This window comes from Pectinophora gossypiella, chromosome 21, assembly GCF_024362695.1.
Source record: "Pectinophora gossypiella chromosome 21, ilPecGoss1.1, whole genome shotgun sequence".
NCBI lineage: Eukaryota > Metazoa > Arthropoda > Insecta > Lepidoptera > Gelechiidae > Pectinophora > Pectinophora gossypiella.
The window spans coordinates 3,751,350-3,774,246 of record NC_065424.1 but is presented as its reverse complement, the minus strand read 5'-3'; the positions used below and the strand labels follow the sequence as shown (position 1 = coordinate 3,774,246).

The 22,897-nt window shown below is 39.6% G+C and overlaps 1 protein-coding gene across 1 annotated transcript in view; it reads left to right on the top strand.

Annotated features, from left to right (window-relative positions):
* The window catches only part of LOC126376630 (probable peroxisomal membrane protein PEX13), a 325,664-nt gene that overhangs the window by 218,086 nt on the left and 84,681 nt on the right, over nucleotides 1–22,897 (top strand). The window lies entirely within an intron of this gene.

Sequence of the window (22,897 nt, the reverse complement as noted above, 5' to 3'; positions counted from 1 at the left end):
CCTAGTATTTTAACCAGTATGCCAGATGTCCTACACTTTTTTCTCGAGTTCAATAGGTAAATGACACATCTTTCGACCGCAATATTATCCGTAAAAAAGTGCGTACAACTAAGTTGCACTCCCGATAGAACTTCGTACGTCAAACTGGGTGATAGCACATTGTATACGTACGCAGTAACACAGGTTCACAGGTGTAAGTTACTGAAAGTATCGGCACCCGAAGGACGTAGTATCATGACGACCCGATTACTCTAGCCACAAAGCTGGCCGATCAGCTCGCGACACCAAACACTTCAGACTTCGATAGCGACTACGCCGGGTGGTCGACGATTTCCCTCATTCAGCGCTTATCGCTATCGACCCCCTAGGGTCGATTAATTCTTTCAAATATCGACGACCTGAACCGAGGTTCGCGCCCAACTGGGCACCCACAAACCTGTAGTCTTAAATTTTGTACCGGGTAGAACCCTCAGCGCTCCCCATTTGTCCGGCCAAGAATTTAAGTCATAACAAAAAAGATAGGTATATACTTCTCATCAAAAAACATATCCGAATTTTTGTTCAACAAAACACGAGTGTAATTCAATTTTAAATTTGAATTTGGAACATACATTTAAAAACCTTATAAGAGCCAGCATTTTACAGTTAAATTGAGATTTTTATTATTCCTAACATAATACTCGTATTTATTATTTTTTTCTAATAATTTCTATGAATACCTTCCTTGAAAATATTTTATAAGGTAAACTACAAACAATTAATTTATAGCGGAATTCCGAAGTCTCTGCAACCCCAATGGGAAATAGGCATGATCTTAAGTATGTATGTTGTAATGTAAAACAATTAAGAAAGAAAAACATCAATAACATACTTCTCCCAGGCATTCAGTATTTCTTTCAGACGACTTAAAGAGCTTAAAGAGGATTGAGACCAAGGAAGTCACCTATAGATAAAACCTATCTCACTGCCCGTATATCCCTCCCAGGGCGAGGCAGTTACAAGGAGTTACGTAAGCGCACCTGGCCCCCCACCTGCCAGGGGGGTCATTATCGACCGATACAGGGGACGGAAAATACACTCTTACAACGGCCAGCTAGCTATGAGAGGGGACAGTGTCTGTGTTAAAAAAAACAACACTGATATTGATATGCGAATCTGCAATAAAACACTTTTTAACCCGACTATGGCGAAGCAAAAAGAAGAAAGTGTATCATAATTAAAATACATAATATCGGGTTCTTACCACGCGAAATAAGCACAATAGGCCGCCTTTTTGCTCTACAGCAATTTCTTTCAGGCAACCACTATCAGAAAACAAACATTTACCAAACTTTAGGATTTCCTTGGATATCATTCACTGTTTGGCCGGCTTCGCTCAGTATGCATGCCCTCATACATTTGTAATTTCCTCACCTGAAACCAGGTTGAATATACTTACTGTATATAATTAATTTAAGATCCTTAACAACGTATATTCTGGCAAAAAAACTGTAATATTTAAGTAAGCAAAAGATCGTTAGAATCTCAAAATAACCTCGGCCTTTTTATCAGAGCCTACGAGCAGAGAATCATTATTTGATTTATGTTTTCATTCACAACAGCATGACATCTTAGGCATATATGTGGGCATGAATTTAATATGATTTTTTTATCATTTTATCAGTTTTAGTCAGTCTTGATCGATGGGGCTGGCATAACAAAATTTGTTAAAAGCCCTTAAATAAATAAAAGATTTAAAAAAAGAAAACCTCGTTCTCAATCCAAATGCCAAACGAAACAAGATTGGCGTTATCTCATTTGTGGCTCCGAATACCTGACCACAGCGTTGTGGAAGCGGTCGGTACGGCTTCACTAATCTCCGGTTACCTTCCGGACGAGGGTTCCGGCTGGGGGAGAGCGAGGAGAGGCGCGGGAGGGCGGCAAAGGGCGCGGGAGGGTGAGTGGGAGGAAATGCGAGCGATGGAGACTGAAGGGTGAATAGCTTACGGTTTTGATCGGTGCAACGGTGATATTAGAGGCGTGCAGGTTTCAAATTGACAGGTTAATTTAGTGTCCGTGATAGCCCTGTTCGGAGCACGTGGGACTTACATCTTAGTATCGGCTTCCGTGGTGCAGTGGTTGAGCGACACTTAATAAGACACGACGAATTTATTAAAAACATCATAGAAGGGAAGCTACAAGGAAAGAGAGGAAGGGGAAGACCAAGAAGAGCTTACATGGAACAGATTAAAGAGACGGCGAACGTCGTGTCTTATAAGGAAGTGAAGGAATTGGCCTTTGATAGACAAGAATGGAGAATGCTACACTGACAAGAGCGTGGCTCTTAAATTAGTGATGATGTTTAATTACGTTGTCCCGTGAGAACAATACTGTACTTCACAGATAAGCTTCTGATGCTGCGGATCTTTGCGGCTGGCCACAGCTTCCTGTGATCCCGACGGCCAGTGTGAACTACGAATGTGTAGGTAGTTTTACACAATATATCAAACCTTTTACTAGGTTATTGGAGAGGCTCATTCTGTAATGTAGACAACTGAGAACTAGCAAAAATCGAAATTAATTTATTTTAATAAATAAACTATTTAGATTTTGACTAATTATTTTAATCTGGTGTTCTCTGGAGCTGAGTTACTTAGATGTTAGACAATAAACATTCTTAGTTATTACATAGCAAAATATCCCCCGTACAATACAAATCCTTTCATCGCCATGGCACATAAAAATCCAAGATTTTTTATTTATCATTTTTTTAGTTCTTGTACGTTTTTGATTGCTACGAGTTCCTTGATGATTTTAAGTAAGTAACATTTTTTGTCGTGGATTATTGTAGATTTGCCTCTGATGGCATTAGCTACTTGGCCGGACTAAGATGATTCTTCACTATATATTATCCCGTTTCTCACAGGGTCCGTTTACCTAACCTGAAGATTTGACAGTTCCGGGCAGGTTCAGTAAAGATACACTATTAAAATAAAATACAATTTAAGTACTTAAATGATATTAAAAAAAAGACATTCAGAAACTTCCTGTCCCCTACAACGTTGCATATTCATCACATTGCCTTAACTGTCACATTTTAAACTGATCCTAATTAGACAATTTACTAACGGAACTCAAGGGCGGATGTTAAAATCCCTGTTTAAATACTTAATATGCATTTTGATTGCATTTGATTTCAGTATATTTCTTTACATTTAACTTGTATTTTGGTAAGTTACGAGAATCCCTTCTGACGGTTGATCGTTTCCGATCTCTATAACCTTTGATTTTTTGTATTTTAATTTGTCTTCGAAAGACAATTTGCATAAGTAAAAATGTTAGGAATTTGGTGTTTCCTGCAATTCCCTTGTTTAATCGTTCGTAATAATAATATAACAATTTTTTACGCGGTGCGGTGCTTTTTTGCGTGGTGGATTATGCTCCATACCTCCTCCGGTTGATCGAGGGGAGGCCTCTGCCCAGCAGTGTGACGTATATACGCTGTTTATGTTATATTAACAGTTTATTGCACACACATTCACAAGACGTTTACAAAACAATTTATCCTAAGGTGGGCAAAGGCGGCCTTATGGCCGCAAGCGATCGAGGGTCTTAATAAGTAGGTATTTCTTGGTTTAGTACTGTAGCAGAGTACAAACTCTGCACACACTGGCCTTTCCTTCTGCTCGTCAATCATTTTAAATTTCGAAATTCTCATTCCATTCCGCATTTCCTTTCATTTTACACTGACTCATTGCATCCCCGACCTTCATAAGAACAAGTAACAACATAAGTATATTATACTGTTTAGTTCTGGCCGTGCCCTCTCATTTTGGACTTGATCTTATATCTAAGCATCGTTATATTTGTTTGTTAAGTGTTGTTAATAAACTGGATATTTCTGTTGAATTAAAAACGTTTCGTTATTTTGTCATCGTTATCACCAATCATCCCACTACTCTGCCGGCACGTCGGGATACCATCCTCACCCATTTTTTTTTATTGACGTGACTTATTGTAGATTTGCCGCAGATGGCATTAACTACTTGGCCGGACAAATGGCCATTAGAGATCATTGCCCACCGTTACTGACCTGTCCACCCTGCAATCGAGCCCCGTTATCACTGACCATAGACACTGGATGTTCATGCTCTCTTCTCTCGCCTAGCTAATTTATCGCCAGCGCGTCTATGTCATATCATCTGTGCCGCTAGAACGAGCAGTGTCTTTAATAAGTTAATAACATGTCTGTTAGAGGCAGTTTATTGAAGCTTATGGATTTCTGAAGATCTACAGGTATAATTGGATGTCTGTACTTAATAAAGACATTAAATTATTTACAATAAGTTTTATGAATTAATGTAGTGTAATCATACATAAACTCACGACTATTTCCCACCGGGGTAAGCAGAGACCTAGTTATATTGACTTACCAATTTACTTCATAAGGTTTTAAGTCCTTACCTAAATATACACGTACATTCAGAATTGGGTAGTTGCCTGGTCCAAAGATAAATTATGAAATTCTGATTACTTACTAAATTGAATAAAGACAGATCTAAAGACGACAGAAAACGTTTTCTTTGTTCTTTTTTGTCCCTTTTTTCTATAACGACAGGTTGCTTTTTCATACAAATTCCATAATTTCTTGTTTTGACGTTTAACAAAAAGTAACTACTTTGCTTTGTTTGCCATGTACTTAGTTAAGAGACTTTTTGTAATTAATATTTATTTTTATATTTTGGTGCAATAAAGTGTATTTGTATTGTATTGTATTGTAACTGATTTGACCAGTTGGAAACTACCTACTATTGTGCATATTACTTACATATTATAATGCTAGCTTTAAATGATTATCACGTGCTCAGCGGTGAAAGAAAACATCGTGAGGAAACCCAATTTCCCAAGAAAAGCATTTCGGAGGTATGTGACCTAACCTATATTGGACTGGTTTTTCCTTCGCGGGTTGGAAGTTCAGACAGGCAGTCGCTTCTGTAAAAACCGGACCTGTCAAATCTTCAGGTTAGGTAAGCGGACCCTGTGAAAAACGGGATAATGATGGGTGGGGGTGATGATCATCTTTGAAAAAAAAAGAAGGTACTTACAATTAAATATAATTAAGTATTTACTTATTTTTTTATTTCAAAAGGGCTACCCACCAAAAACAGAATTGGAAATATACCCACGACTTCTAACCCTGTAGAGAATTTATTTAAATTAACCGAACCATCGACAAAAGCTTTCATTTCCGAACGTCACGTCAATTGGCGCCAAAAGAACGTTTTACGCCATTTGCATTTTCATGAAATGACATACAAAATGGCCGGTACCTAGCCGGAAACACAATTTCAATAAGAATTATGTTTACAAAAGCAGGGTTTGGAGAAATTATACCTTATTTTTTGTATTTTCGTGTTATGCAATGGTAATTAATAGTTTTAATGCGATTTATGTCGTCGTATGTTGTCGTAATTATTAGTCCAGTGGCTCTTTCAAACTTATTGGCTATTGCCTGTTACATAAATCAACCGAAGGGAGTATGGAGCATACTTCACCACGCTGCTCCACTGCGGGTTGGTGGAGGTGTTTTTTTACGGCTAATAGCAGGGACCAACGGCTTAACGTGCCCTCCGAAGCACGGAATCATCTTACTTTTTCAGACAATCAGGTGATTCAAGCCTGAAAAGTCCTTACCAAACAAAGGACAGACTCACAAAGTGATTTCGACAATGTCCCCATCGGGAATCGAACCCGGACCTCCAGATTGTGAGCCTAACGCTCTAACCACTAGACCACGGAGGCAATTAAACAATCTAATATGCTACCTGTTATATAATCTAATATTAATTTTAACAGCAATGGTGATTACTTACAATTCCTTAAATCGTATAAATACTATGTCCCGCCATAATCAACCCTAGGGTTATTTATGGCCCATGGACCATTCCTTCCACTGCGACTGCAAGTTGGTGGAGAAACACCCAAACTGGTTCCTAACTTGATACAATCGAAAAACGAACTTAGAACCTCTTATTTGGTGGTCAAGGCATCATTATGTATCTATTTTCTCTAAAACTATTGCACAATGATTATTAATTAAGATTTAAGTAAACGCAGACTAAAGATACTAGGTTTAAAATAATAATCCGCGCGACGAAAGAATATGACGGATTTTAACGAAACTAATTGACAAGTCATAATAATTCTATACAAAATCAGCGACAGTAGCGCCGGGGCCGTGGGACTTCTTTCGTGACACGGAATATATTTTAAACCTAGTATATATTTTAGTAATAACACTGACAGAGTCTAAATACCTATGCGCATGCGTCTATGCCTCGAATCTGCCGGTGTCCGTGCATTGACTCCGCAGGTGCGCGGCGCGTGCCACCTTGCGCCCGCGCCGCCGCCGCTACAGATTCCAGAGAGATTAACGATCGCCCTTTGTGACCGACTCTTATTGAAGCTCCGAAATTTGCGTTGGGGGATATTTTTAGTCTTAAGTGCACTTCACAGAAAAAAGTTGTGTGTTAATAGATTCACGTGGATCACAGATTCGCAATCGCTTCTTTCAAAAACCTCAAAGGTTAGTGGAGCTCAGGGTTTATTTACCGGTGGCCAAAGATGAGATTTCTACTGCTTCTAAGCTACTTGCTAATGAAGGTAATGGTGCATACAAACTTAACCTAACTTTAGTTTGACAGCTCCTAAACTAGTGCCGTCCTTCACTTACAGTAAGTGTAAGAAAGAGATATCTAAAGCTAGGAATAGTCCTGTCAAATTAAGTTAAAGTGAAGTTAAAGTGAAGCTGGTAGTTACCCGAATCGGCACAATGGTGTGCTTTCTTACCAACACAGATACGATTCGAGACGGGCTTTTTAAGTAAGGTTTAGTGTAATTTTACGTCTGTTATTTTTTAGTTTTGTTTAATTAATTGTTTGTTAAAATGGCCACATCGAAGCAATCCATCTATCATATAAAAGTAAGTGCACAATGCAAACAAATGTCAAATAGCAACATTGCTTTCTTAGATGAATTGCTGCTAACGGCCTCCCTGGTTCAGTGGTAGAGCGTTAGGTTCACGATCCGGAGGTCCCGGGTTCGAATCCCGGTGGGGAAACATCACAAAAAATACTTTGTGATCCCACTGATCACTGCTGATTGTCCGAAAGTAAGATGATCCGTGCTTCGACGTTAAGCCGTTGGTCCCGGTTACTCCTAACTGAGTAAAGTAGTCGTTACATGAGTCATGTCAGGGGCCTTTGGCAGCTCAATAGTAACCCTGACACCAGGGTTGATGGGGTTTGTTATCCACCTCACAACCCACACGAGAGAAGAAGATGAATTGCTTCGATGTGGCCATTTTAATCCCCCGACTATCTATAGGTGCCTGCAATGTTTATACTACGTCCAGACAGCACTACTTATATTCCATTAATAATTTCGCGACACTCTTTGTGTCTGCGTGAATCATGGACATGACTTTGTCCACCGCTCTACAGCTACGAGCATGACTCATGCATGTCTAGATGGTTGGCATACCAGCAGGCTCTGCGCGGCAGCCGCACCGCGCGCGGCGCGACTTATATCGAGGGTTTCGACCAATAGACGCAGCAAATACTCGGGGCTTCAATTCCATTTTTAAATACTTAAGTATTTTTATTTTTTATGATTTTGGTTTTGTTTTGTTTTTTTTTAGTCTCATATATTTTTTAATCTAAGTGTTCTTTTTTATATTGTTTTCCGTGTGGTTTCTGTCATTTTTTAAATGCTATTTCCTCCCGGGGTAAGCAGAGACTTCCATTTGCTTCGATCTTGACACACTTCTCTTGGTTCCTCCACATTCAACAGTCGTTTCATACACGCACGCCGGTTCAGTATAGACCTTACTAAACATTTTCACTATTACTCCGTCACATCCATACGGGTAGGTATGAACGTATGATTCATGTCAGTGCATAGTTTGGCATACTTCTTGCGCTCCCAAGTCCAGACAGTGCGGTCGTCGATGACTCACGCACGCGCAGACATCAATACAGACTGCTTAGGAACTGGGTCATATTATGACTTTGAAATATAGGTACTTATCACACAAAGTACATATATAAACTCACGCCCGTAATCCCTAATGGGGTGGGCAGAGCCACAAGTAATCAAAGACAACTTGCAGCCACTGTTGATACGAAGTCCAAAGATGGATATGATGAACCTTATGGTGATAAGGGATCAGCCTATCGCCCATAACATTAGTCCATCATGTTAGAGGACCCAATCCCTCTGTCGGTTTTTACGACATGCCCGGGAAGAGAAGCAGCTGAACGTGTTCTATGTTTTTTATATGCTCCCAGAACAGCATAGAAGCAATCAAAAAAATTTGATCACACAAAGTGATATAATAATATCCCAATCGGCAATTGAACCCGGACCTCCAGATCATGAGCCCAACGCTTTAACCACCAGACCACGGAGGCTGTTGAAGGGCATAACTTTTTCTTAAATTTTATCTACTTAACACTAATTTCGACTTGACTTTAAATGCATGTTAAGATCATAGATAATTAATTGATATCATGTCGTATCCAGATAGGCTTGCTCCTTATCGAGAAGTGGGTGTATATTATCTTAAATAGACTCCGTGGTCTAGTGGTTAGAGCGTTAGGCTCACGATCTGAAGGTCCGGGTCCGATCTCCGACAGAGACATTGTCGAAATCACTTTGTGAGATTGTCCTTTGTTTGGTAAGGACATTGCAGACTTAAATCACCTGATTGCCCGAAAAAGTAAGATATCTCCATACCTTCCGGTTGATTAAGGGGAGGCCTGTGCCCAGCAGTGGGACGTATATAGGCTGTTTATGTATGTATATTTGTTTATACTAACCTTTCAGCTTCAAGGATACGTGTGATCATATGTTTATGTTAATTAAAATATACATTGTTTTAGGTTCACAGTATGTGTGTGCGGTATGTGTTAATTATAATTAAAAAATAAACGAAAAACAATGAATACAAGAGAAAGAGGAGATAAGAGGAGAGAGAGAGAGATGTGGGGGGAGCGGGTGAGTGATTAGAGTGGGGGATGATTTATTATTTGTTTGTTTATTTAACTTAAAAGTGAGTACTTTTCTCACACGCAATATTCTTTCCAATCAACCATTATTACTGTAAGTGCACTATAATATTTTCCTCGTGATCTTTTCAAGTCTAATAAAAGCCCTCGCCTCATCTTGGCGACCTTTCCAAAGTTCATCTACCTTGGCCATTATTTTTTCCCGACGAGAATCTAGAATGCCTGAGGGGTGGTAAATCTCCCATCTGCTCACCACCTGCCCGCTGGTGGGATTTAAGGTCAGTAACCCCAGCATGTGCTCCGATCATTATTGTAATAGCTTATTTCATATTAATGTTATATCTTATTTGTTTTTATACGCCCAATTAGAATTTCAACGTTGAGTCGTGATGTTTAGTACCTATAAAATTTAGCTTGTTTAAATGTTTAAACTGTGATGAAATGAATAGGAGTGGAATTGGCTAGTTTCCTAGGTCAAAGACAAATTATGAAATTATAATTACTAAATAAAGACAGATGTAAAGATGACAAAAACGTTTTCTTTTTTCTACATACATACATACATAAACTCACGCCCGTAATCCCTAATGGGGTGGACAGAGCCACAAGTAATCAAAGACAACTTGCAGCCACTGTTGATACGCTGTCGTAAGCTGGATATGGTGAACCTTATGGTGATAAGGGATCAGCCTATCACCCATAACATTAGTCCATCATGTTAGAGGACACAATCCCTCTGTCGGTTTTTACGACATGCCCGGGAAGACAAGCAGCTGAACGTTTTCTTTTTTCTATTTAACCTATTTATGAATTTTAATAAAGAAAAATGTAATAATAAGTGCGACATTTTGTCACGTTTTTCTACGCGTCGTCACAGGTTGCTTTTTCATACAAATTTCATAGTAATTTCGTGTTTTGACGTTTAGTAAAAAGTAACTGATTTGACTAGTTGGAAACTAGCCTATTATTTATTTGCTTTATCCTAAGTATATTGTGTTTCGTAAAATTTATTAAGTACAATTTATTACTATTATGTTTGTGTACTTATATGATAAATATATTTTATTAAATAATAAGTAAATGTAATGTGTTGGTCTAACAGAAACTAGGTGAGGTGTGGGTATTTTTGTTCATCTTGTGATGGATGTACCCCTATTGGGATTTCGTCGTGAGTACGTGTAATGTGTTTGATTTCGGATAAAGGTATTTATTACCTAATTTCTTACGGATAATGACAAAATCAAAAGCTTTAAGTACATTTTCATCATCACTAATTTAAGAGCCACGCTCTGGTCGGTGTTCTCCATGCTACTTTTTAGGGAAAAATAGGGCAGTGGTTTCCCTCTTGCCTTCCGCCCCTCAGTACTTTGACTGACGCGAGTGGGATCGCCCCCAGAGTAGTATATTTCAAAGCCGTACTAGGACTCCTGGAAGTACATATTATATATCCAAATTGTAATGACATTCTTTAAATAATACCGACATTTTATTTAAATACCAAAATTATGATCCTCAATATGCGATCTTAAATCATTAATCCTTCCCCAAAAACTTAATTAAAAAACCGCATCACAAATTACCAAAGTCACGCGCCGTTTCATTAATTGGGACGTAAAGTAACCGATCAATATGTAAATTTTATTATTTGACCAAAACATGGGAACACCTTGAATTATCAACACCTGCTTCTTGCCAAAATTACCGTAGTTTGACCCAGAGACCCAAATATGGTCACATTACCCTTTTGCGTCCTTCGATGGCGGTGGTCAAACGTGGTCGATTTGGTCAAAAGAAATAAACATTTATTTCGGACAACCCACATTAATTACTCAACCTAAGAAGAAAATAAAACAAAAAATACAGAATTATACTTCAATGTACGTGAGTGCCCCCGATACCGACCCCGCCGGCGTGGTCGACGATTTCCCTCAATCAGCACTTATCGCTATCGACCTTCTAGGGTCAATTAGTTCTTTCAAATATTTTTTCTCTCAATAAACGACGAGCCGAGGTTCGCGCCCAACTGGGCACCCTCAGGCCTGTTGTCTTAAGGCCAAGTACTTAATGCCATTGGCGGCAAAACTACAATAAGTCACGTCAAAATAAAATGTCAGTGCCGCAGTCCACCGAACAAGGGTCAGGGTTCAGCGATTATATGCCCTTAAGTCAACACTAACTTTCAACCCTCGCCTGTTATTGTGGAAAGAAAATTATGAAATGCTAAAAATTATAATGCTCTAGAAAAAGAAGGCACTCTAAGACGACCAAAAATAATCTTATGCATCTTTTTGACTTATTCACGTATTTTAAATAAGAATTCTAATACTCGTAGTGGGATGGCGCCCAAAGTACTCTATTTCAAAGCCGTACTAGGACTCCTGTCCTCCGCCTCTGAATGGTACTGACGTTTGTTGCCCTCTGTCAGGTTCCATGTTACTGTCCCTGTGACTTGCTCCTTCCGTCCTGCATTGCCGTATCGATGGCTCACATCTCCGCCTCTGCAACCGTTGAGGTCTTCACCCGTATCCCTGCGCAAGGGTTCTACGTTGTACCCTGTAGGTATGAGTCCCTATTCGAACTCAGCCACCATCTCACTCCGGGCTACTGAAGTAAGAGACGCCCAAAGGAATTGCCCCAGCCAAAACTATAAAAAATAAAAAACAAGTCACATCTAAACATTGGATAGGCACAACCTATTCTTAAGAATGAACTAATAGCTAGACGATCTAAATAAAGATGTTGTCCTGTTACATAATAATAGCCAATTTACTCACACCACGCCAATTATCATACAGCAACAACCAATTCATTATTGCAATACAATAATTAACTTCAATTATTCCAGTTAATAATTAAGTTACACAACGTATAGTTCGTTCACCTGGCGTTGATCGTTGATCTGAAACGTCGCAGGCGTCAGATATCGGCGCGTGCGCATATTTATCATGGCTCAAGATTGCGTGGTCAGTGTCGATGACTCATTGACGTGGTGCGAGGGAAGAGCGGGGAGCGGGGAACGCGTTATGTAATGTTAAAAGGGGTAAGTTATATTAAGAGATTTTCGTTGATTAACAGACACATGTATTCTTAGATGTCCACTCGAACCTTCCTCTCCGTCTAGTCATAGAGGCAGCCAATCAGCTCGCGACACCAAACACTTCAGGACCCCGATACCGACCCCACCGTGGCGTGGTCGACGATTTCCCTCAATCAATCTCTTATCCCACACACTAGGGTCGATTAATTCTTTCAAATATTTTTGCTCTCAGACGACGCCCTGAGCCGAGGTTCGCGCCCAACTGGGCACCCTCAGGCCTGTTGTCTTAAACGTTGTACCGGGTGAGAGCCTTCAGCGCTCCCCATTTGTCCATCTGCGGTAAATCTACAATAAGTCACGTCAAAAAAAAAACTTCCTCTCCGTCGTCCTCAATTGAGGCGACCTCAAGGTCTTCTTTGAATTCATCTAAAAATCGGTATCCTTAAACGACCATGACGTCATCAATTTCGTATATTATGTTGGCTGTATGATATCAATACACACATGTAGTGTAGACAAGAGCCCTATCACTAATAAGGGACACTACTCTGCAGCAATTCTCCTCTGTCTCACACCACCTACACCGGGTGGCTGCGTCCGCGCAGATACCGCGGGCGCGCACACAGACGGGCTGATGCGAGATGCGCGCGCGCCGCCGCGAGACGACAGCTGACCAACATGTACTGTGCACCAACTGTATTGATACTTGATGGGTATTTATTGTTACGTAAGTCAAGCAAACTGTCCAATTAGAATAATAAAATATTTAAGATATGAAGCATGGAAAACCCATTAATTCTCGTAAAATTGGTAAACTCATTCGACCCATTGAAGCATACTGATCGAAATTGTAATGATTACATGACATATTATTTTACATTAACTACTGAATAGGTAGTTACACTAGTTATTTGCCGGGTGAGAGCCCTTAGCGCTCCCCATTTGCCCGGTCAAGTAGTTAATGCCGTCTGCGGCAAATCTGCAATAAGTCACGTCAAACAAAAACTAGTTATTAATTTATTCTCTATCATTTCAATGTGAACTCACAACTCCAATTGGGGATATAGTTGTGAGCTTAATATGTGTTTGCCACTATATTTAGGTCATTTATTAAGTCAATTCTTTTATGATTCTTCTGCCGAAAAATGACCATTTTGGAAGAGCAGTGCCTTCTGACACAGGCCATATAAGCTTAATAGAAGGCATCAGCCTCTAGCTGAATGTATTATGTTTGTTGCCAATATTTTTATTCTGCCAAATCACAAATTATTTATTTGAATAAAAACATGGTAACATAAGATCTTAGAATTATTTTTGAACCTCACATTTTGCCGCAATTTGGCATGCAAAAATCCAACATATTATTCTTTTTAGAATGTCGGAAGGTTTATTTATATATGATTTAATTATTATCCTGAAAACCTGGGGAGGTCTGTCTGACTAAGCTGGGATCCCTGCTGCTACTTTTTTTTATTGTCGTATTTTTGACTTATTGTATATTTACCCTCTCCGGTCGATTGAGAGGAGGCCTGTGCCCAGCAGTGGGACATATATAGGATATTTATGTATATATATTTATACTTTGTGAGTTTAGTAGTAGACTAGTATTTGTTTTATTCAAATCAAATACACTTTCTTGCTCAGATCTTAATTTTAACAACTATGCATTTTACATTTTTTTATATTCTGTTTGTGCTTAATTTGCACATATTCTTTTTTATATTTTCTTATTTATTTCCTATTAGGATTTCCTAAGTAGGAGCCGTGGTATCCCAGTTGGTAGAACGCTTACCTCTCACTATTAAGGTCGCAGGTTCGAATCCAGCACAGGCCTAAACCAATGATTGTCGAATTTGTTTTCGAATTTATGTTTGGATCATAAATGATTATATTATCTCACGTGCTCAGTGGTGACGGAAACCAACATTCCCGAGAAATGGTTTTCCCTTCGGAGGTTGGAAGGTCAGACAGGCAGTCGCTTGTGTAAAAAACCGGACCTGACAAATCTTCAGGTTAGGTAAGCGGACCCTGTGAAAAACGGGATAATGCTAGGGAGATGAGAAGTTATTTCCTATTGGTATATCTTTGGCATCAAGTGAAGTGTACCTAATAAGAATTTATCGAAAAGTCACGTCGACTTGTGGTCACTGACGCACTTCCCAACTACGCAAGCTCTGACGCGTACATCAGTGCCTTGGCATTGTAAACCGCCATTTTGAATCACCATATCAAAACAAATTCAATACCAGTCATTGGTGTCTTCGGAAAAGTAAGTATGTTATGAATTGAATCACGACGGGGTCATCACTTTGTTAGCGACAAAATGGCGGAACCAATCGGCGTTCCCCAAAAACATGATTTTCATTGCTTAATGTTGGAATAGGTTAGTTTCCAACTAGTTAAATCAGTTACTTTTTCCTAAACGTCAAAACACGAAATTAATATGTTTGTTTGAAAAAGCACACTGTGACGTCATAGAAAAACGTGACAAATGCCGCAGTTATTATGACGTTTTTCTTGTTTAAAATTCATAAATAAGTTAAATAGAAAAAAGAAAATGTCAGAAAGCTGCGTCAGATGTGAGTACTTAGTTCATCTTGCGATAGATGTACCTCTGACTACCCCAATTGTGAAGTGTAGTGTGTGAGCGTGACTAGGTTCTTATGGCTAGCTTATATATTCTTATATCTATCTATGTGTAAAGTTATATATTTAAAAGCTACCCTGCAATAGTAGGCCATCCGAGGCAAATTGCTACATTATACCTACCATAAGTCTAAAAACAAATAAATAGCAGAGCACAATCTTAATCTCGTACGCGACAAGAGGTATTACGTCACAGGCCCTCTAAAGTATCAATGCCCTCCGGTCCTCCTGCGCACGCGCCGCGGCAGATGTACGCAGCATCTGTCCTCTCACACACACAACACACATACACGTCAACCTGTCGCGGAACAGCTGATCGCTACCTGGACTTTCGTTTTTTTTTCCGCCTCATTATTTTGTTTTTTAATCGATTCTCAGAGATGAGATTTGTTTTGTTTTTAGAGCGTTATTAGAATCAAATGTAAGTTAGTAGTCGTTATGATGAGCCATGTCAGGGGCCTTTGGCGGCTTAATAGTAACCCTGACACCAGGATTTACGGGGTTGGTTATCTACCTCACAACCCACACGATAGAAGAAGATTAGAATATGATAAAAGGATGATTTGTTAGTGTTTTTTTAATGCTTCTACGGACTTCTCATTTCGGTGTCATAAGGCAGTCAGGAGTGTTGGAAGGGTAATAACTTCGTTTTTTATCGCTGTAAGAAAATTGTGCACAGGCCTCCCAACAGGAGGAGGTATTGGCGTCCGAAGGACGTAATATACGATCCCGATGACCAGATTACTCTAGCCATAGAGGCAGCCAATCAGCTCGCGACACCAAACACTTCAGGACCCCAATACCGACCCCGCCGGCGTGGTCGACGACTTCCCTCAATCAGCGCTTATCGCTATCGACCCTCTACGGTCGATTAACTCTTTCAAATATTTTTCCTCTTAGACGACGCCCTGAGCCGAGGTTCGAGTCCAACTGGGCACCCTCAGGCCTGTTGTCTTAAACGTTGTACCGGGTGAGAGCCTTCAGCGCTCCCCATTTGTCCGGCCAAGTAGTTAATGCCATCTGCAGCAAATCTACAATAAGTCTAGTCAAAAACCAAGTCGTACTGCTACGAGGTAAGTCGCACGTTCTCGGAACAGGGCTAACCCTGGTTTATTATGACTAATGAGAGAAGAGACAAAATATCTATACTTACAGAATTTTTAAATTCCTTTACTTAATTAAAATTTACTTAAAATAAAGTAGGTAAGTAAATATACGAACTTATTCATATTTTTTATACCTTTCGCTTAATCTCAGATCCCGGCTGTGTCCGTAGATCCTGCGACAAACCATTGGAGCCGAACTGTTTTTACCAGCGCACGCGCTAGACGCTTTTTGTCACTTTCCTCCGTAAATAGACTTAAATCAATTTGGAGCTTTTTATAAAGAGCGGTAATGATTGAGATAGAAGATTGGGTACTTAGTTCATCTTGCGTCGTGGTTCACGCCGCGACTTGTGCTGAGTGAGGCCCTTTTATCTCAGGACGTCCACCACCACAACCGTCCTTACCAAACAAAGGACAATCTCACAAAGTGATTTCGACAATTTCCCCATCGGGAATTGAACCCGGACCTCCAGACGAGCCCAACGCCCTAGACCACGGAGGTTGTTGTGTTATGAAGATTGTACCTATGTTATATTATAGTGTCACAAAAAACCGTTATTTGTTGCGCGTGGGCACCTTCAGAGGTAAAAGTTCATCAGCTACCTGCCGCGGTCAGATTGAAAGCAACGGACGGCGCCGGAGCAAATCGACACCAGCACAAAAAACTGTCGACAGATGCTGACAAAGACCGCACAGTGGGGCAGAGAAGTGGTTTGGATATGTACCTGCTGTGATGGAGCATAGGTAGAGACAGGCGTCGGCTTAATGACGATCTATCTATCTTTATCAGCCTAAATTCATATCCAATTTTGGACATAGGCCTCTTCCATGTTTTTCCACTTCCGATGATCTTGGGCTATCGACAACCAGTCATATCCTGTATGCCGTACGATGTCGTCCTTCCCCTCAATCAACCAGAGGGGGTATGGAGCATACTCCACCACGCTGCTCCGCTGCAGATGGTGGAGATGTTTATACGGCTAATAGCCGGGACTAACAGCTTAACATACCCTCTGAAGCACGGAATCATCTTACTTTTTCAGACAGTCAGGTGATTCAAGCCTGTAAAGTCCATACCAAACAAAGGACAGTCTCACAAAGTAATTTTTTTTTTTCCTATAGGGAATCGAACCCGACCTCCTCGACGGTCTTGTGAATGCTCGTGGGCGCCATTCCAACAATCTCCAGGGTTAATGACGATATATAGATCAAAAGAATTTCACATGGACAGGAGGAGGACCCGGTGGTGTAATGGTTATCACGCTCGTACCGGCTTGACAAGAGCTGTGGGTTCAAGTCCCGTCGAAGTCAGTTTTTTTTTCTATTTAAATTTTCTCTTTGTGAAGTCAAAACAGGTTGATTATTTATCAGTTTATTTATTTACAGTATCAAATCCACAGTGAGATAATCTCCCTAGAACTTTTTCCGTTTTTACATGGTCCACCTGAAGATTATATCTCACCTGAAGATTTGACAAATGTGGTAATGTCAGGGGGGTTAAAATGGCCACATCGAAGCAATTCATCGAAGCAAATGTCAAATAGCAATATTGCTTTCTTAGATGAATTGCTTCGATGTGGCCATTTTAACCCCCTAGGTAATTAAGCTCTTTTAACATAACTTTTGCGGCTTTTCAGTTCTCATTTTAGGAACAGTCTCTTGAAGGGCACATCACTGGTTATTATGAGTTAAATTCCAGATAAGGTAATATAGTAGCATGGAGATAGTTTCTTGGTCATTTTCATAAGAATTGTCTTTGAGAATCTGGGTTTTAGTTTTAGGGTTTGGGGATTAGGATCAGAATCATTTATTCAACGTAAGTAATTATCATAGATAAACTTGTAGAAGGTCAATTTAACATTTTTGAATCTACGTCATTTTGCAAGGTTTGTCAGATACTTACGTCAATTTGCTGAGGAGAAGAAATGACAAGAAACTGCAACAGCAAATATAATTAGAAACGTATAAATTGTGTCTGTATTTTTATGCAATCACTTGTGTGCGAGAGTGTACAGGACGTGAACAAGGGTCGGCAGTCGGCGCGTGCGCACGATTGTTCTACCGGAGGTGGATCTCCGACCTGTTCGCTGCCATCGTTTAATCTAACCGTTTTTTAGATCAAATCTTCATTTTTTAAAGGAAGGAAATCTAAACTTCTTATGAAGATAGAGAAGTTTGAACGATGGCTAGTTGCGTAAGGTACCAACATAAGATCAAATAGTATTTTTTTCGAACCTGCGACCTCAAAATGAGAGGCAAGCGTTGTACCAACTGGACTACTACGGCTCAACTAAGCTACTGCAAGCTACTACATATTTAATTTGTATTACGACCTATACAGGGTGTTAGTGACATCGTAACGAAAACTTTGAGGGGTGGTTCAGGCCATGATTCTGAGTTGATATCAAGTAGAAATTTCCGTCGCAAAAGTATGGATTGGAAAATAATTAAAAAGAAAAGAAAAATTTTCATGAATTTTTTGACACGAAATTCCACTTGATATCAACTCAGGGTCATGGTCTGAACCATCCCCCTCAGTATTCGTTACGGTGTCACTAACACCCATACCTACTTATATGGCTACCGTATGTACTTGTACGGGGTGTAAGTGTCATCGTAACGAATACTGAGAGGGATGATTCATTTGATTATTCTGAGTTAATATCAAGTGGAATTTTCCATCGCAAAAGTATAGAATTGAAAATATTTAAAAAAAAAACTAAAAAAAAAACATGAATTTTGCGACGGAAAATTCCACTTGATTTTAACTCAGAATCATGGTCTGAATCAACCCCCTCAGTATTCGTTACGATGTCACTAACACCCAGTATTATGTCTGTCACGTCTCATGCCAATAGGCAATGAGCAAAGATCGATACAATCGCCTCTGTTTTACATTTCATGTATGGAAATACAAGTTATTGTCATATTATACTTATTCATTATTAAAAGCATTGTTAAAGGTGTAACAAGAAACGTATTATATTTAAAATGACGTACACGTATAAATGTTCTGTAATAATAAAAATGTTATCACGCATGTAATCCACAATGGGGTTACAGAGACGCAGGTCAGAGATGCATTTCTCGGGAAGTGGATTTCCTCACGATGTTTTCTTTCACCGCTGAGCAAGTAATAATCATTTAAGATCCAAACGTGAATTCGGAAAAAAAATCCGACAATCATTGGTTTAGGTGCTGGATTCGAACCTGCGACCTCAAAGTGAGAGGCAAGCGTTCTACCAACTGAGCCGTAGTAGGGCTTGGCAAAAATTACAAGCATTTATCATACATAAAGCTCCACCACAAGGCCTGCCCAATAACTATGTAATTTGGCAACTAATTAAAATAAAAGGTGTTTCTTACTTTAACTTATTACCACATACATTACGTGCGTAAAGCGTTTACGCCTATAGCGAAAGTGCGTAATTTCTGTCTGTAGTGTACATCTGCCAACCGCTTTCACTTTTGGACATTTTCGGATGACTTACCTGACCTGGCCTTGGCTTGCAAACTACCTATTTAATCATATTAAAATAGGTACTTATTTTGGAAGTCTTTACAATATTTCCAATGTTTTTTTTTACAGTTAAAGAGATAATATTTTATTGAACACAAATTAAAAACACAAACAATACATTCCAGTCATCCACAATGTTGCGATTGTCTGTGACTTTGTGTGCGATGATCCGTGCTTCGGAAGGCACGTTAAGCCGTTGGTCCCGGTTACTACTTACTGATGTAAGTTAGTAGTCGTTACATGAGCCATGTCAGGGACCTTTGGCTGCTCAATTGTAACCCTGACACCAGGGTTGATGACGTTGGTAATTCACCGTACAACCCACACGATAGAAGAAGAAGAAGCCTATTTTTTTGTATTTATCATAAGTACTGTTATATAGAAATGAATCGTTCGACCTAATATCGAATGATACGTCACTATGCTAATGAACGTCACATCACTAGCTCACGTACTTTGACAGATCTAAGTCCTCCCGCGCATTGAGACGATTGTAAAATGTTATTTTATTGAAATATAAGTAATCAATAGTTGTACTAAACTGGTCGTTCTGTTTAATAGTACTAACTCCACACCTGCTAGGAAGGAAAACTTTCAATTCGGCGATATTTTAGCAAATAAGAAACGCTAGGATTGAAATTACAAGCAAATAAGTACATATTTATGCTATAATTTTCCCCTTATCTGCGATTAACTTTGAACTTAAAATGTTCGACACTAATGTTATAAGTAAACTAAGTAACCTTGAATGGCGTAGGTACTATCTTTACCCCGCCTCCTAGGTATGAGTTACAATCAGTAATATGCTGTTCCCGGAATGTTTCCAAAGTGGGAGTGTTCCCGTTGTAAAAACTCTTTAATTTATTAAGCAATAGTTATTTCACTCACTCTGTGAGACTGTCCTTTGTTTGGTAAGGACTTTTTAGGCTTGAATCACCTGATTGTCCGAAAAAGTAAGATGATTCCGTGCTTCGGAGGGCACGTTAAGCCGTTGGTCCCGGCTATTAGCCGTAAAAACACCTCCACCAACCCGCATTGGAGCAGCGTGGTGGAGTATGCTCCATACCCCCTCCGGTTGATTGAGGGGAGGCCTGTGCCCAGCAGTGGGACGTATATAGGCTGTTTATGTTATGTTATGTTGTTAGTTATTTATTTATTTATTACTTAACACGTTGACAATCCAGTGATCCATATATGGGTCATGACGGACTAGCTCCATATTCAGAGCCCTGAGTGCGGCCTTTGAAAGTTATAATTTTTTCATGATAGTAAGAGATATGGTTTACTTCCTATTGCACTCAATAGGTATTGTGAAGTGTTTAGAATCATCACCATCATCATCAGCCCACTGCTGGGCATAGGCCTCCCCCAAGGATCTCCTCGACGATCGGTCCTGCGCTGCCCGCATCCAGCGGCTTCCCGCGACCTTCACCAGATCGTCGGTCCACCTTGTAGCGGGCCTACCCACTGAGCGTCGTCCGACACGTGGTCGCCATTCCAGAACCCTTCCGCCCCAGCGGCCATCGGTTCTCCTCGCTATGTGTCCTGCCCACTGCCACTTCAGCTTTGCAATTCTCCGAGCTATGTCGGTGACTTTAGTTCTCCTGCGGATCTCCTCATTTCTGATTCGATCGACTTTCTGATTGATCAGTCTTCTCTGCCCAAAGGTAATAAAGCTTTTTTTACATAAGTGGAAACATTCCCGGGAACAACGCCGGGATAGTCCTTACATCGTAGTGTCCCTGGTTCGAATCCCGGCTCGGGCTGTAAACTACTGAATTCGACTTTATGAGTTTGAATTCATGTTTGGATTTATGCCTAATATCATGTAGATTCCAGGATCTGTGCCCGGCTAATGGCCATAGGCTCGCCCCTATTACGTGGGACTTACCTAAACATAGTTGGCGACGAGTGATGTAAATATACACTGGATGCTATATTATATTATCTAAACCAATAAAATACTACAAATCAAATCAATTTATTTACGTGAACACATAATAATATAATCCCCAAACTGACTTCAAAATTATGACGTTTCATTTCACCATAATTTCAACCTACTTCATTCACCCCTGAACAACCAACTTAAATATAACACCACCCTCCCACCCTGTATATCTAGTACCCACACTTATATAAGACAAATCTGTGCAACAGATTACCCGCAGTGGTCCCCAACGAGATTCGTCCCGCGAGATCCGTCCACACCCATTGGATGCTGCGATATAGCCACGCCCCATCACAGATCCACCAATCAGACGCTCGCATCTTAAATAACATCCAGCTACTCAGTCCGGCTATGTGTACGCATTGTGTAGAGCTGTGACCATGTGTGTTAGAGGGATTTTAGGAGACGGGATGATGTTTTAGACTGTTTTTTTTTTTTTAATAAAATAGGCTCGCGTTTGACCACAATCTCACCTGATAGTAAGGGTGGTATTAATCAACTAATCTCAGCTTCGAGACTGCCCTCAAGATCATGTCAATGTGACAGTTCTCATATAAAAAAGGGACTTGAGCAGTCTCGGCTGAGATTAGTTTATTAATACCAACCTAAGTGACGATGCCATGTGGTCTAGGATGGATCACGCTTACCTAGCAAATGCCTATTCACTCTAGACTTGAAGACTTCCAGATTATAACGAATAAATAAAATCAGACAAAAATCAATAAAAAATGAACAGGTAAAAAAAATATAATAATAAATTAAATCTATGTAAATAGAAAAGATTTAAGTAATAAATAAATAAATTACTATTACTTAAATTACTGGAATAGGGATACGCATTTAGGTATACTTATTAAGGAGCAGAGCTAACATTCGCAGCGTGATAAACTTAATAATAATAAAATAATAATAAGTAACAAAGTTTATCCAAAGTTCTAAGTTTGGTTTTTGTAGTGTTTGTTTTGTTTAGTTAAGTTTAAAGTTTGGGTTTTTTTTTGTGTACCTCTTTTAAACTTATCGATGGATTCAATAAATTGTGTCGAAATCGATATGTTTGCTTTTTCCTAAAATGCGTGGCACGTGGTTTTGTTCGTATTTTGACAGAATAAGAACGACACGACTTATTATATTACTTAAATATTAGATAAAATGACCGCGACAACATTTTATCACGTTGCGTATATTAGCCCTGCCCTGCTGGTCAGGTTGGAACATAAAACGAAGTTCGCATAAAATTCTTGTAATAATAATAAGACACACATGACAAGACAAAAGATTAGACTGACAACACTTTTTTATAAAACCGTAGTTAACAATACTATTCAAGCAGGTATAACCATGGGATTTTGGAAGACATGATGATATTAATTATTAAATTTAGGATACGGATATGCATACTACAGTAATAATTTATAGGCGTATGTAAGTCTATCCATATAATTTTACACTGCATAAAGAAAGAAAAATGATCCGTGCTTCAGAGGGCACGTTAAGTCCCGGCTACTATTTACTTTAGTATGTAGTCGTTACATGAGCCATGTCAGGGGCCTTTGGCGGCTCAATATTATCCCAGACATCAGATTGACTGCA